Source organism: Lycium barbarum, chromosome 1 (genome assembly GCF_019175385.1).
Source record: "Lycium barbarum isolate Lr01 chromosome 1, ASM1917538v2, whole genome shotgun sequence".
Taxonomy (NCBI): Eukaryota; Viridiplantae; Streptophyta; class Magnoliopsida; order Solanales; family Solanaceae; genus Lycium; species Lycium barbarum.
Genome location: NC_083337.1, coordinates 6,913,565 through 6,931,131, shown reverse-complemented (window position 1 = coordinate 6,931,131; position 17,567 = coordinate 6,913,565). Strand labels below are relative to the sequence as shown.

Sequence of the window (17,567 nt, the reverse complement as noted above, 5' to 3'; positions counted from 1 at the left end):
CAAACCTCTTTACAGATTAGGTTTAGACACACCTTTATGTCTCTTACTAAGAGATGATAGGTTATTAAACTTTGATGATTCTCTATTAGGAGTTTTACAGAGTAACCTAGCTCATGGCCCGGTTTACTTCAACTGTTATCCAAATTATTCGGTTGACATCAATGACCAAAATATATTGGATACTTTAACTCTTAATATTAAAACAAGAAACATGAATAGCAAAGTTAATAAAAAAGAAACAGTTGTCATATATAGAGTATATTACAGACTAATGAAAACAACTTTAGCTCCAAAACCTAAAATAATGAGTCCAAAAGGAGTTACTATGCTCATGGCATCAAACCAAGAACATAGTAGTACTTTTGTACCTAGAATGATAAAACGGAATGAAATTTTATCCAAAGATGAATGGCACTTTGATGCCATAACTCAACCAGAAGCTGAACCTGAGAGTTCTGCTATTGAACAGGTTATTCAATACCCGGATGGATCTATTGACCCAGAGTTCCTTAGATCTACATCGGTTAATGAATCATCTTCTGGCGATCGAATGTCGTATTCGTCAAGTCAAAGAAAGTCTTACTCAATACATTCTTCTTTTAAACCCCCGGAGGAAGTAGGTGAAAACCATGAACCTTTCGTGAATGAAATTAATAGAAAACTTAAAGGAGTAGATTTTACAAAAACTATCCCTAAAGTTTATTATCATTCACAACAATCTGAGATAAACACTGGAAGCCCAACTGCTAGTGATATGGATCTACAACAAGAAGAGCCAAAAGATTCACTAGATATGCTTAGAACCAATGATTTCAAACAAGATCTTTTAGCCTTAGACAAAGAAATGAAAAGTCCAAGGAACAAAAAGAAATTAGATTGGTACATGGATACCTACAGCTTTGAAGCTAGAATAGATTTTAAATCTAATTGGATTAGTGACATAACAAGATGTAAGAGTAATATAAGATTCTTCAAATGGTTCGAATTAACAGGGAAAATTCCAAATCAAAAGGAATCTTTGTCTATGTTAGTCAACAAATGGCATACAAAAGCCAAAGGAATAGTTGAATCAACTGTTCCACCATTAGAAGAAATTTATATACCAATAGGTAAAGAAATAATTACTGCAACCCCTTTTAAAAGAGAAGGAACCAATATTGATAGTCATCCTAAAACTAAGGACATTAACAAATTGATCCAACAAAGTAATTATACAAACCAACTTTTACATGTAGTATCTAACCAATTAGTAAAAGATACTAATAAACAGATAGCTCCATCAGAAGCTACAACTAGTACTAGCATGGAGAAACATCCAATATTTAAACTCCAAGAATTTTCTAAAGGAAAAAATTCCCACAATTACCTGATAAGTTTAATCTTGAAGAAGATTTTCTTGAAAAGATTAATAAACTGTTAAAAACATCTGAAACAAAGACTTCAAAGAAGACTGGTACTAAAGAAGTTAAAACTTTAAGTACTAATGACAACAAAATTCATAAGTTAACTATTAACCCAAGATATTCTACGAAAAAGAATTATTACAAAAGACCTTCCTTCCCAGATGTTCAATTTGAAGAAGATTAGTTTCGCACTAGTACATCACATAGTGGAAACGATATATCTGAATGGAACATAGATGGATTAGCAGAAAGCCAAATCTACAAAGTATTACACGAAATGGGTATGGCTATCACAGCTTACAAAATTAAGCATGCTGGAGACAGATATGCTGCTTCTTTAATTATTTCTGGTTTAACAGGAATGTTAAAGAATTGGTGGGATAATTATCTCTCTGAAGATAATAGAGCCCAAATTTTAGGAGCCATCACCATAAGTACTGTATTAAAAATGGAAGGAAATAACCAAGTAGCAGTTGAGGAAGCAATAGAAGATGCTTCAGCAACACTAATTTACAGTATTGCTAAACACTTCATTGGAGAGCCAAAACTTTTCCAAGATAGAAGTTTAGAATTACTAAACAATCTTAAATGCCCCAAATTAGATGATTTTAGGTGGTATAAAGATATGTTCCTAGAAATGGTTATGATAAGAGAAGACTGTTGTAATGATTTCTGGAAACAAAGATTTATTTGCGGTCTACCTTCATTATTCGCCGAAAAGGTTAGAACTAAAATCAAGGATAGGTTTAATGGAAGAATTCCATATGAAAACCTTACCTATGGAGATATAATTAGTTATATTACGGGATTAGATCCATGCACAGATTTAAAACTGAAACATTTCTTAAAAAAAGATCATCAACAATCTCAAAAGGATTTAGGAAGTTTTTGTCAAGACTTTGGTTTTGAAAAAATCTCTACTCCATCCAAAAAATCGAGTAAAATTGTTAAGAAATCTACAGCTTCAAAACCTCATTATAGGAAGAAGAAGAAGAATGTAGATAATTCCTATAAAAAGAAAAGATTTAAAAGATCACCAAAAAAGAATTCTGGAGATACACGTTGGACATGTGGAAAAACAGGCCACAGATCTAACGAGTGTCGAGTCAATAATAGGAAAAAGAATAAGATAAATCTTCTCGAAGTCGGTGATAAAATAAAAAATGAACTCTACACTATTCTAGAAGATAATGATAACACTTCATCTTCTTCTAGTGAAATTAGTGATATCGAAATTGAATCAGATTACAGTTCTAACACTTCTGAATATGAAGATTGTAACTGTACAGGAGCTATATGCACCTGCAGCCAGAATTCAATTAACGTTATTACTAAAGAGTCAAAAGAATTTCTTCTTGACCTCGTTACTCATATTACTGATGAAGAGGCCAGAAAGAAATATCTAATTGAATTAAAAAATATTATTATTAATCAATCCAAGGAAAAACTGTCGATTGAACCCTTTAATATGAAGAATGTTATGAACATGTTTTCTTCCAAGGATGAGAAACCTACCATCCAAGATTTGCAGTATGAATTAATCTCGGTAAAAAAGGAGATTAAAAATGTTAAATCGAGGCTTAATAAAGTCAAAATGGATTATCTAACTGATCAAGTTCTATCTCAAACAAGAAAAGAAACTCTTGTAGAAGATAGTGAAGATAATCATTCCAACAATAACGATTCTTTAATTCATCAAGAAAGTGATGAAATTATAGAAACATCTATTAATAACAATACAGGAAAAACTGTAGCATTAGTCAAATCACAAAGCTGGCATGTTCCTATTACTTTAAAAGTAGGAAACATAACGCTTAATAAGTTAGCTTTAATAGATTCAGGAGCAGATAAAAACTGCATTATGGAAGGTTTAATACCTACTAAGTATTTGGAAAAAAGTACTTCTAAGCTATACTCCGCCACTGGAGAGAAACTGAAAATAGATTACAAATTATCTAAAGCCCACATCTGTAACGATGGAGTCTGTTTTATTAATAATTTTGTGGTTACCCGGGATATAAATGAACAAGTTATTTTGGGAACCCCTTTTATAACTCAAATAAAACCTTATTATGCTGGTTTAGATGCAATCTATACCACAGTTTTAGGAAAGGAAATCAGATTTCCCTACCTATCCATTATTTCTTAAGAAGAAAGTGATTTTGTTAAGTCAAACATCATTTTCAAAATAGGTTTATTGTCTAATCAAATTTCATACTTAAAAGATGAAATTAAGATTAAAAAGATTGAACAAACTTTAAAAACCCCGGTGATAGAAAGCAAAATAGCAAGTTTTCAAGAAAAACTTGAACATGAAGTTTGTTCAGAATTACCTAGTGCTTTTTGGGAAAGAAAGTGACACATTGTTGAGTTACCATATATTGATGGATTTAATGAACAAGCTATCCTTACAAAGGCAAGACCTATTCACATGAACCATGAATTAATGGAAACTTGCAAAAATGAAATCAATGATCTTTTACAAAAAAAAAAAAAAAAAGATAATAAGACCTTCTAGATCTCCTTAGAGTTGTTCAGCATTTTATGTAAATAGAAATGTCAAAAAAGAAAGAGGATCTCCCAGGTTAGTTATTAATTACAAACCTTTATATAAAATACTACAATGGATTAGGTACCCGATACCTAATAAAAGAGATTTATTAAAAAGAACTTACAAAGCAAACATTTATAGTAAGTTTGATATGAAATCAGGATTTTGGAAAATACAAGTTGCTGAAAAATATAAATACAAAACTGCATTCAATGTCCCCTTTAGGCAATATGAATGGAATGTTATGCCTTTTGGGTTAAAAAACGCCTCGTCTGAATTTCAGAATATTATGAATAATATTTTTTATCCTTATAGCAATATGTCTGTTGTCTATATAGATGACGTCTTAATATTTTCTGAAGACATAGACTCTCATTTTAAACACCTGAATACTTTCTTTAAGATAGTTAAACATAATGGTTTAGTGGTAAGTGCTAAAAAGATTAAGTTGTTTCAAACAACTATTAGATTTTTAGGACACGACCTATACCAAGGTACTTATAAACCCATTTGTAGAGCCATAGAGTTCTCTTCTAAATTTCCAGATGAAATTCCTGACAAAATCCAGTTAAAAATGTTTTTAGGAAGTCTTAATTATGTAGCAGACTTTATTCCTAATATCTGAAAGATCTGCGAAACCCTTTACAAGCGTCTTAGGAAAAACCCAGTCCCATGGAGTCTAGAACAAACAGAAACAGTTAAGAAAATCAAGACTGTTGTCAAAAAACTTCCATGTCTAGGTATTCCAAACCCAGATGCTTTCATGATAGTAGAAACCGATGCTTCTAATGAAGGATACGGTGGAATTCTTAAACAAAGACTAGCCCCAGGGTCTATAGAACAATTGGTTCGTTTCACATCAGGGATCTGGAATCCTGCACAAAAGAATTATTGTGCTGTTAAAAAAGAGATTTTATCTATAGTACTATGTATTACAAAATTCCAAGACGATTTGATAAATAAGAAATCTTTATTAAGAGTTGATTGCAAATCAGCAAAAGACATTTTACAAAAAGATGTTAAAAATCTTGTTTCTAAACAAATTTTTGCTAGGTGGCAAGCATTACTGTCAAATTTTGATTTTGAAATCGAATTTATAAAAGGAGATTTAAACTCTTTACCAGATTTTCTTACAAGGGAATTTTTACAGGGTAGTCATGAGGCCAGGAGACCCAAACTCCCCTTTCTAGAAAAAACCAGATAAAAAATCCAATGATAACAGGTATTCAGCCTTAGCTGAATTTCCAAACCTACCCAGGCCCATGAGGCCCACATTTCCAATCCAAAACCAAAAATTAACTATCCTCGGTTCTATTCTTCAAACAGAATCATCATCACCATTTCAAAGGAACCAACCTTCTACCAATTCCACAACAGGTAAAGGAAAAGTCCAAACCAGTGATTGTTACGAAATGAAGACCCCAGAGTCTTTTTCCCAAGTAGTTGATCCCAGCACTCCCTCAAAGAAGGAAGAACAACAGGAAACTCCAGAAGAGTTCAAAATCATTAACAAAGCAATGCTCCCTGTGTCAGCATTGGACAAACATTATGAAAATTGGAAGGTTAAGGATTTACTCAAACCTTGCTATACTAATTTTGACTATATTGAAACCAATAACCCTATCAAGACTAGGAGATATTGTGAATTTATCCTGACGGATACAGGATCAATAACAATTGAACATACTACAAATAACAAACATGGCCAAGATGGTATTGCATACTCCAAGGTCACCATAAACAAGATTATCAGTCCTTTTGATTGGAAAGTGGATCATCTCCATACTCCTATCGTATTATCAAAGCAACATAGGCCCCAGATCTATAATTACTATGATTATGAATGGGCATGGTACAATTTTCTATATGTAAGACCCATTTCTCACACATGATTCGTGAAATATAGCGAACAAATTTCCAAGTCAATAATCCCAAGATGGTTCTACACTTGGTGGGAAAGATTTGGAGGCAATGAAGCAACACTGCCTAAAAGCTTCAAAATTCATTACGAGAAATTCCAGAAGGATCAGGAGATTTCCACCTTACCGGATCATATTAAATTATGTCAATATTACATAATAAAAAGAATTTCTTATATCATTAGTTGGTCTTTTGACATAGCTGAGATATCAAGGATTAAATAACCATTAAAATCAAAGGATGGACACTGGAGTCTAAAAATTTGAAAATTAAGAATTCAAAGCCATCCAGCAGCAGGACAGGATCAACCGAATCCAATGCAGAATTAAAAAAGAAGCTCCTAGAAGCTCTCAGCAATATTGATGATACCGACCCAGCAGATGTTCAAGAACTACTGGATACGACATCCTCATCAGCAGAAGGTAATGGCGACATGATGGACCCGAAAGGAATGACCCAAGCATATCTTCATTATCAAGATTTATGTTAAAGTATTTACCCCTTTGGAAAAGAAAGAGGTAAAAGGAGATGGCAGAAAACTTTACAAAAAGCAGCCGTCCAAACTTTACAAAAGAAAAGTGGCGAACTACTTTATAAAAGTAGCCGTCCAACTTTTCAAAAAGCAAAAGCAGAAGGCATCTTCAAAGATAGCCGTCCACTTGTGATCATCCAAGAGATGTTAATTATTTTCGAGGTCTATATAAGACTCTCAATATGTAATCAGTAGGGCATTCGAAAATTCACCCTCTACTTTGAAATAGTCTTTCCCCTTCCCTCTCTGTAAAATTTCCATGTATGCTTTCAATGTTTGAATAAAAAGTCTTCAAATTTTGTAAGTACTTTCCTTTAAATTCCGCAATTATTTTACTTACTATTTTTGCCGTAAAAAGATCCTCAAAATGGTATTAGACAAAAACTATCCCTAAAGTTTATTATCATTCACAACAATCTGAGATAAACACTGGAAGCCCAACTGCTAGTGATATGGATCTACAACAAGAAGAGCCAAAAGATTCACTAGATATGCTTAGAACCAATGATTTCAAACAAGATCTTTTAGCCTTAGACAAAGAAATGAAAAGTCCAAGGAACAAAAAGAAATTAGATTGGTACATGGATACCTACAGCTTTGAAGCTAGAATAGATTTTAAATCTAATTGGATTAGTGACATAACAAGATGTAAGAGTAATATAAGATTCTTCAAATGGTTCGAATTAACAGGGAAAATTCCAAATCAAAAGGAATCTTTGTCTATGTTAGTCAACAAATGGCATACAAAAGCCAAAGGAATAGTTGAATCAACTGTTCCACCATTAGAAGAAATTTATATACCAATAGGTAAAGAAATAATTACTGCAACCCCTTTTAAAAGAGAAGGAACCAATATTGATAGTCATCCTAAAACTAAGGACATTAACAAATTGATCCAACAAAGTAATTATACAAACCAACTTTTACATGTAGTATCTAACCAATTAGTAAAAGATACTAATAAACAGATAGCTCCATCAGAAGCTACAACTAGTACTAGCATGGAGAAACATCCAATATTTAAACTCCAAGAATTTTCTAAAGGAAAAAATTCCCACAATTACCTGATAAGTTTAATCTTGAAGAAGATTTTCTTGAAAAGATTAATAAACTGTTAAAAACATCTGAAACAAAGACTTCAAAGAAGACTGGTACTAAAGAAGTTAAAACTTTAAGTACTAATGACAACAAAATTCATAAGTTAACTATTAACCCAAGATATTCTACGAAAAAGAATTATTACAAAAGACCTTCCTTCCCAGATGTTCAATTTGAAGAAGATTAGTTTCGCACTAGTACATCACATAGTGGAAACGATATATCTGAATGGAACATAGATGGATTAGCAGAAAGCCAAATCTACAAAGTATTACACGAAATGGGTATGGCTATCACAGCTTACAAAATTAAGCATGCTGGAGACAGATATGCTGCTTCTTTAATTATTTCTGGTTTAACAGGAATGTTAAAGAATTGGTGGGATAATTATCTCTCTGAAGATAATAGAGCCCAAATTTTAGGAGCCATCACCATAAGTACTGTATTAAAAATGGAAGGAAATAACCAAGTAGCAGTTGAGGAAGCAATAGAAGATGCTTCAGCAACACTAATTTACAGTATTGCTAAACACTTCATTGGAGAGCCAAAACTTTTCCAAGATAGAAGTTTAGAATTACTAAACAATCTTAAATGCCCCAAATTAGATGATTTTAGGTGGTATAAAGATATGTTCCTAGAAATGGTTATGATAAGAGAAGACTGTTGTAATGATTTCTGGAAACAAAGATTTATTTGCGGTCTACCTTCATTATTCGCCGAAAAGGTTAGAACTAAAATCAAGGATAGGTTTAATGGAAGAATTCCATATGAAAACCTTACCTATGGAGATATAATTAGTTATATTACGGGATTAGATCCATGCACAGATTTAAAACTGAAACATTTCTTAAAAAAAGATCATCAACAATCTCAAAAGGATTTAGGAAGTTTTTGTCAAGACTTTGGTTTTGAAAAAATCTCTACTCCATCCAAAAAATCGAGTAAAATTGTTAAGAAATCTACAGCTTCAAAACCTCATTATAGGAAGAAGAAGAAGAATGTAGATAATTCCTATAAAAAGAAAAGATTTAAAAGATCACCAAAAAAGAATTCTGGAGATACACGTTGGACATGTGGAAAAACAGGCCACAGATCTAACGAGTGTCGAGTCAATAATAGGAAAAAGAATAAGATAAATCTTCTCGAAGTCGGTGATAAAATAAAAAATGAACTCTACACTATTCTAGAAGATAATGATAACACTTCATCTTCTTCTAGTGAAATTAGTGATATCGAAATTGAATCAGATTACAGTTCTAACACTTCTGAATATGAAGATTGTAACTGTACAGGAGCTATATGCACCTGCAGCCAGAATTCAATTAACGTTATTACTAAAGAGTCAAAAGAATTTCTTCTTGACCTCGTTACTCATATTACTGATGAAGAGGCCAGAAAGAAATATCTAATTGAATTAAAAAATATTATTATTAATCAATCCAAGGAAAAACTGTCGATTGAACCCTTTAATATGAAGAATGTTATGAACATGTTTTCTTCCAAGGATGAGAAACCTACCATCCAAGATTTGCAGTATGAATTAATCTCGGTAAAAAAGGAGATTAAAAATGTTAAATCGAGGCTTAATAAAGTCAAAATGGATTATCTAACTGATCAAGTTCTATCTCAAACAAGAAAAGAAACTCTTGTAGAAGATAGTGAAGATAATCATTCCAACAATAACGATTCTTTAATTCATCAAGAAAGTGATGAAATTATAGAAACATCTATTAATAACAATACAGGAAAAACTGTAGCATTAGTCAAATCACAAAGCTGGCATGTTCCTATTACTTTAAAAGTAGGAAACATAACGCTTAATAAGTTAGCTTTAATAGATTCAGGAGCAGATAAAAACTGCATTATGGAAGGTTTAATACCTACTAAGTATTTGGAAAAAAGTACTTCTAAGCTATACTCCGCCACTGGAGAGAAACTGAAAATAGATTACAAATTATCTAAAGCCCACATCTGTAACGATGGAGTCTGTTTTATTAATAATTTTGTGGTTACCCGGGATATAAATGAACAAGTTATTTTGGGAACCCCTTTTATAACTCAAATAAAACCTTATTATGCTGGTTTAGATGCAATCTATACCACAGTTTTAGGAAAGGAAATCAGATTTCCCTACCTATCCATTATTTCTCAAGAAGAAAGTGATTTTGTTAAGTCAAACACCATTTTCAAAATAGGTTTATTGTCTAATCAAATTTCATACTTAAAAGATGAAATTAAGATTAAAAAGATTGAACAAACTTTAAAAACCCCGATGATAGAAAGCAAAATAGCAAGTTTTCAAGAAAAACTTGAACATGAAGTTTGTTCAGAATTACCAAGTGCTTTTTGGGAAAGAAAGCGACACATTGTTGAGTTACCATATATTGATGGATTCAATGAGCAGGCTATCCCTACAAAGGCAAGACCTATTCAAATGAACCATGAACTAATGGAAGTATGTTTTCGTTGTTAAACATGGGTTTCAATAAAAATTTGGACATGCTTTTATTTGTATTATACTTATTGGTATAATCATTAAGAGAGTCTATTTTTGCCTCAGCATCAAAACCAGTGGTCATTAACATTGACAATGAAGTGACTCAATTTTCTTCAAGTTTGAGAAAGCTTTCTCATGCCATTCAAAAGGCAAAAACACCTCATGAACTTCTTCTTCTGAGTGATAAATTTTAGCTCCAGTTTCTTTGGGTATCAAAACTTTACCTCGAGGTACAACCAGGTTCCTCACACTACTCAATGCTGGTATTAGGCCAACTTAAAATAACCATTAAAAGGGAAGCGCATGAAGTATCTCACGTTCACGCAGGGAAGCGCATGAAGTATCCCACGTTCACGCATGATCGACCACATCCTAAGGGTTGTAATGCAAGCTAGTCTGATACAAACATTAGTATCCCATGACCAATAGATCACAGAGAGGTCAACTAAAGAATAATCGTAAAATATGCAACTTAAACAACCGGCAACTGCTTTTGTTTTCCGCTTCTGCCAATTGGGTCCTTCACTATACACTCAAAAATCGAACCTGCATCAGAATTCAACTACTCAAGAAGTTCAGTCCAAAACATCCTATTGCGACATTTCATCGATCAGGTTGTGATCATATATTTGTTCAGAATCACCAAGAAACTAAACCGAAATCAAATCTTAAATTAAGCAAACAAGAAAGTATACAGGGACAGCTTAGTCGTTTCTATTTGAAAAACGTGTTGATTAAAAGTAGATATTGAAATATTGGTGAAGAAGCTGAAGAGAAACAGAGAGCAATATTTTATAGGAGGTAGGTAGAGTACCACATCGATAACATAATGCGTAAACAAACTTGTCGCAATATAAAAAGGAGGCACAAATGCGCTGAGAAACTCACGCAGCCACGCAGTGAGCACAAAGCGAACTATTCTTTCGCCTTTTACTAAAGAATACCGTGTGCGCATTGCAATTGGTGGCATACGCCCAATTTTTGGAGGGTTCTCTTCTTCAGAGTACTCCCATCAATTCTAGTTTCAACGTTTTGGATTATGTATATTATACAGTTAGAATGTTCTGGTTTACGGGAGGTTCAATTACAGAATGTTTACTGCTGGGATGATGGACAGAACAAAATGGCAGATAAGCCCTCGCTAAATTGAAGTAGGAAAATATGCTGGTAATTTTGGTCAACGTTTCAAGATTTGAACTTAGAAGTTTAAAAAATTATGACTTCTCTCACTTTTTACTCTCTACAAACGTTGATATCGACTTTTTGGTCCTCACAGGGTTAAATGTCATTTTAAAATTTAAGTCCTTTTGTGTTGTCTAACTTTTGATCACCTACTTGGCACGTGGAGACATCTAACATTTTTATTTTTATTGTATATAAGTGCCAAAGGAGGACTAACACAGCTTCACGAACTTGTACCAAAGTCTTTACAACTTGTACACGCAATGAATGCTTGCACCATAAGCTATATAACTTGTACACTTTATTCAATTATTTTATCCTCTATGCACTTTTACTTGTTTACTTTTGACTTTTTACGTTCTTACTGAATATTTATTCTCTTCTCATGTATAGACGTATGCGGTTCAATTTTAATTCTCCTACACAAATTTCTATTATATATAAATGGCTAAGGAGGACTAAAACAACATCACCAACTTGTACCAAAAGCTTTACAACTTGTACACGCAATGAATACTTGTACCATAAGCTATATAAAGGAGGACTAACATAGCTTCACCAATTTGTACCAAAAGCTTTACAACTTGTACACGCAATGAATGCTTGTACCATAAGCTATATAACTAGTACACTTTATCCAATTATTTTTTTATCCTACGTGGACATATGTCATAGTACTTAATATTTATTCCCTTCTCATGTATAGACGTATGCACTTCAATTTTTATTCTCCGAACATTTATTTCCTCCATACACTTTTATTTGTTCACTTTTGACTTTTCACGTTCTTGCTGAATATTTATTATCTTCTCATTATTGTGATTTTGCATTACAATCGCTTTTAACATTTTCTATTTACCGTCTTATGCACGCACGCATCACATTTATTTTACGCAATTAAGCAATAGCATTTACTTACTGTAAAACTTTAAAATATTATCGCACGACTATTACGACATCGTATAATTTCATTTGAGTAGTAATAAATATATTTTATAGTAAGTAATATTTTAGCACACGTTAATATATAATTAATTGAAGAAGGTCTTTCATTTAAATTTATGTTATGTCCCGTGTTTTCGCATAATTGGAAATCGAGAAAAATAATTAAGACTTGTATGTTATAAGGAGATAAATTGATTTTAGTCATTATGCTTATGTCGTTTATGAAATTATTGGTGTAAATACATTGGGGAAGGCCGAGGGTAAATTTGGAATTTCGAAAATTAGTTTCGGGAATTACAAAACGAGACTTTAACGAATTGGGCCAAGAAAAATTTGAACAAAAAAAAATTGAGGCCCAAGTCTTTGGGGTGGCCGGCCAAGAGGCCAAGGCCCAACCCATTTTTAATGGTCATGTGATATACATGTGACCACCCATTTGGATATATATCAAGGCTTCACTTTAGACTTATCAAGAAAAAAATCAACAACTCCACTTTGAGCTTATAAGCCCCATTCGGCCGAACCCCCATTTTCCAAAAAAAAATTAATTCTCTAGCCTTTGTCTTGGTTCCAAAAATCTTGTTCTTCCCATATTTGTAGTGCACTCAAGGCGCTCTTCAACGGGATACAATTAGTTTGGCGGAAGAATCACGTTTGCGGCAAGTCGGATTTTCAAGAAAAGGTAAGAATTTTGACCTTTTAATGTTATGGAATTGGTATGAATATGATAAGGATTGAGAATAGACAAGAATCTCGTAGTTTGGTGTGTGTATGAAACCGTGTGTGTGTGTGTGTGAGGTGTAGTGGCCGTGACTTGTGTGGTGTGTAAGGCAACGTGACTTTGATTTGTTTAGTTGGTTAGTTGCGTCGTTGTGACATTTATGACGTAAATGAATGTTTAACGAATTGGATTGGCATTGGAAATGGTTGCGGATTATTATGGGAAAGTATATGATTTTGGTATATTCGCGTATATCCTTGTATAATTATGATATTAAGACTTCAAATGTGACTTATGGTTGTTGTTAATGAATTTGGAATAAAACAATGAGAGTTAGTAAGTTCGTCGTAGTTGTTGACGTTTGGGATGCAATATGGAAAAGTAGCGAATTGTTTGAACTTATGTATATTGCTTGGAATATTATTGGGACGTGTTTGAATAATCTTGAATGAGTAAATGAATACAATAATGTGGATGTTAGTTTGGTATTTCGAAGTTTGAATGAAAGCTGTTGATTTATGTAGAAAGAAAGAATATTGACGTTAGAATTATTTTGTTGCGACTTATGATGTTTGTGATGTTTGGGTTGCTGTGTTGATGTTTATTGAGCCGAGCTAGGTCTCGGGGGTGTTAGATATATAGGGGAAATGCTGCAGAAATTTCGGTAGACAAAAATGAAGTTAAGGAAATTCTTAAGCCTTAGAATCTCTAATTGGTAACTTTGACCATTTGCAGATTCTGGACGAAACGGGATTTGAGTTTGGGGTGAGCATAAGACGTTTATAAGGTATGTAAAGCTCCCCACTTCTTCTTTTGGCATGTCTTAGTATGTTAGGTTGATATCGGAACCCCGGGAGCAATTCTGCTCCTCGAAATCCGATCTATAAAATGGCTACTATTCATTCAATTCAACTGAAGCCTAATGACCCTATTTTGGCTAGAAAGCAAGTAAGCGTCCGAAACTTATGCAAATGCAATCAGATTACTTCGAAATCTTTATGTATGATCCCATAGACACTAAATGTTCGTAATTTATGTTCGCCACCTCGACTGGACCCGAGGTGGGCCTGCTAACCCCGAGATGCCTTATTCGTTCTATTAGGCTCTCCTTTTGGATAAGTTTCGATAAAGAATCTTCGATTTTGAAATTGTCCCCTATGAAATGATGTTTTGATTACTATGATATACTAAGTTATGTTGTGAGCCATACGTACCACTTTGGAAACATTTTTGTGAAATAAACTTCCGTACTAACTAATTATCCGACTACTTTGGTTAATGAAATGACTTATGAAGTACTCAAGTTTTGAAAGGCTATTTTGATATACAATTGCATTGTTTGCTCACGACTCCGCTCGTGCCTTATTATGACTTCGTTCACCGGTTCCCGGGCCGGTTATGATTCGTGCGCACTATGATAAATTCGGCCGTATGCTGTGTTACGGTTCCCGAGACCTCGCCATAGGGCCGGGTTCCGTTTGGAGTTATGCTGTGATATGGCTGGTGATATGATATGCTGATATGTGTGTGCTCGGGGATGTACGGAGATTTGAACCTTCTGGTGTTATGCTGTGGGTGGCACCAGCGTCGGAGTGGTGGCCACGTTCCTGAGCTTTGCATGATTTTGTTTGCATTATGTATATATGATTTTGATACACATTTGGATATACTGTTCGACATTTCTCTCCTTTGTATCCTGTTTGCTTTCAGTTGTGGTCTATATTTCTGTACTCCATGCTTTACATACTCAGTACATCTTTCGTACTGACCCCCTCTTTCTTCGGGGGCTGCGTTTCATGCCCGCAGGTACAGACGCCGGTGATCCACCACTGTAGGCTCCACTTCTGCTATTTTAGAGTACTCCCTTTGATTCGGAGTCCACTTTTGGTATATATATCTTTCGCCATGTATATATTTCTGCATATCTGACTATTTGGGTACGGCGGGGCCCTGTCCCGTCATATGATTCTGTCGGTCAGTTTAGAGGTTTGTGGACATGTCTGTGGGTTATGGTCTTTCTGTATGGTTATGTGTATATGTTGTTTGGGCGATCCCATACGCCGAGGCGGCCGGTCCGCATATGTTTATACGTTGCTTTGTCAGCCCTATGGGGCCTTTGTTGGTGTTTGTTGTGTACAGGGCTATTTTGGATAGTCTGTAAAACAAAGGAAACTCTGCCGAAATTTTTCTAAAAATTATCTAAATTTGGAATATAGCCTTGTCGGCTTCTGCTATATACTTGAATGCATTTGATAGATGGGTTTGGGTGCCCAGATCGGGCACTAGTCACGGCCTACGGGGTTGGGTCGTGACAATTTAGAAGCCCAAATTGGTTCTTTCATCAGCTAAATTTTGAGCCCAAATCCGAACCCAATATACAACAAACATTTTTTCAGACCTGCCCAAACAATAACTGACCCAGCCCATATTTTTAAACTTAGTAACCCGACCAACCCACATTTTAAATTCATCAGCCCATTAACCCTTTAAGCCGACCCGACCGGGTCCATTTTATTTTTGTTGTTCATCCCTAAACCTAATGAATCAGATCCACCGCGCCCCTTTTCTCTTCTTCCTCTCTCTCTCTTCAACGACGCGAATAGCAAATCCACAGAGCCCTTTCACGGTCACAGGCCATGCCTGGCCATTTTGGGGAAGGGAATTAATGGCTCGTCCTTCCCCCATCCGGATTCAACCGTTGAAAGGAGGGTAATTTTGTTTTCTTCCCCTCTCTTCTGCTTTCATCTGAAAACCCTTAATGGGTTTTGTCCACTTATTAATTTCAAATACTCGCATGTGATTGGTTGTTCAAACATTTTGGAGGGATTTTTCCCTCCCTCCTACTCACCTTACAACTAAAACGACGATGAAACCTGGGGATTTCGGGTTCTATAAAAGGAACCCCATCCTCAGTGTTGAAGGGTTTTTTTTTTGGGATCTGGGTTGAACATCCTGAAATTTCGATTAAAAGCTTTAAAGACTTAGTCTTATTTTAATTTAAAATCCAGTAGAATATATACCGAGTCTAGTTTGATTTCCAGTTTTAATTTCTCTACTTTTTGTTGTGTTTGAGTGTATTAAGGGTCTTGGAAGGAATTTAAATTCCATTCTCGGTGAGGGTTGCATTGGAAAGATCCGAGCGTCATTCGCATTCGAGCATAGATCCGAGACCCCCCGCACCCTGTTCACTGCACACGAGGAAGGTCAGTAACCCTCTATTCTTTTTTATCTTATTGCATTTTACCTTCCCCTGTGTGTTTTAGTGCTTTATCTGCTTAATTCGGTTTTGCTATATTTATTTTCTGTTGCCTGTCTAGTTTAGTTTTCATGGTTTAGGGTAATTTTTATCTTCCCTTTAGTTTAGTTATCATGTTTAGTATAGTTTAGTTTAGTTGTCTGTGTTTAGTGTGGTATTTATGCCCTGTTTAGCTTGGTTATCATCTTTAATTTGTTTAGCTTAGTTATCATGTTAGTGTAGTATTAACTTCTTATTTCTTTGTTGGCTGGGTTATTATCATATTAGCTATAGTATGGCTGTCCCGTGTTTTTTTTGGTGTTTGGCTCAGCAGTTCCCATGTTTAGGGTGGCATTAACTTCTTATCTCTTTGTTTCATTTGGTCCTTGTCATGTTTAGCATAATGCTTGCTTCCCAGTTGCTTGTTCAGATTCCTCTTGATTAAGTTTGGATCCCGTTACTCGATTAGTAGAGTTCTGTGTGCCTAATACCATGTCTAAATTGTTTGATTTCATTTGGCTTAATACAGCTTATCCTACACTATGTTTAGCTTCTTAGTTTGTATAGCTGATTACCATGCTAGTTTAGTGTCTTGTTTTTGTGGACTCTCTGTGATCGTGTAGATAGGAATGTGATGAGGAGATTGTGTCCTGCTCTTGGTCTGGGACTGTGTTACATCCGGCATTTTTGCATATTCGAAAAATTTGAGATAACTTGACTTGTAATGAATAAGGCCATAATTGGACCTTACTTGGTATGAATGTGTTGGCTATGAATACATTGGTGTGGAATTACGAAAGGAGGCCAAGGGCAAAGTTAGAATTTTGGAAACTTGTGCTATGAATTACAATTATTTAGCCAACAATTGGACTAAAAAAAAAAAAAAAGAAAATAAGGCCCAACAAGGGAGGCCCAAACCGGCCATTGCTTGGCCTAGCCCATGGAATTAATTAATTTCCATGTGATATTATATATGCATCCATATCCTTAGAACATTCAAGAAAAACAAAGAAAAACCAAGAACAAAAAAAAAGGAAAGAGGGTTCGGCTAGAGAGAAAGAAAAGAAAGAAAAGAAAGAAAAATTCTTGGAGCCTAATCTTGGGTTCAAAAATTTATTTCTTGTGGGATTATTACCAAGCTCAAGATTCTCTACAACTTGGTATAATTATTTTGGCCGTGTCTAGTAGAGTCTTGTTTATCGGTGTGTTGTGCACCACATCTATAAACAGGAGGCTACAGGACATCTAAGATGTTACCCTTCTTCGGATCTTAGATCGTGCGATAAAGCTGTATGGTTAGGATGTTTCCTACGAATTGTTGTATCTACAGCGAGGCTCCAGAAGAGCAGAAGTGTCAGTATTTGGGAAAAATGCTTCTGACCCTCTTCCTGCAGGTGATTGCGGATTGACAAAGAATGAAGAAGAGTGCTTCTGATGATGGGGATAGGGGTGCTAAGAAGGCCCCTAGGATGTCACCAGGACC

General features: G+C 34.6%; 1 non-coding gene across 1 annotated transcript; it reads left to right on the top strand.

Moving 5' to 3' along the window:
- Positions 1 to 10,891: 10,891 nt before the first annotated feature.
- LOC132618469 (U5 spliceosomal RNA) lies at positions 10,892 to 11,009 on the top strand. Its single transcript, XR_009574120.1, has one exon. It is a non-coding gene; the product is annotated as a U5 spliceosomal RNA (small nuclear RNA).
- Positions 11,010 to 17,567: the final 6,558 nt, after the last annotated feature.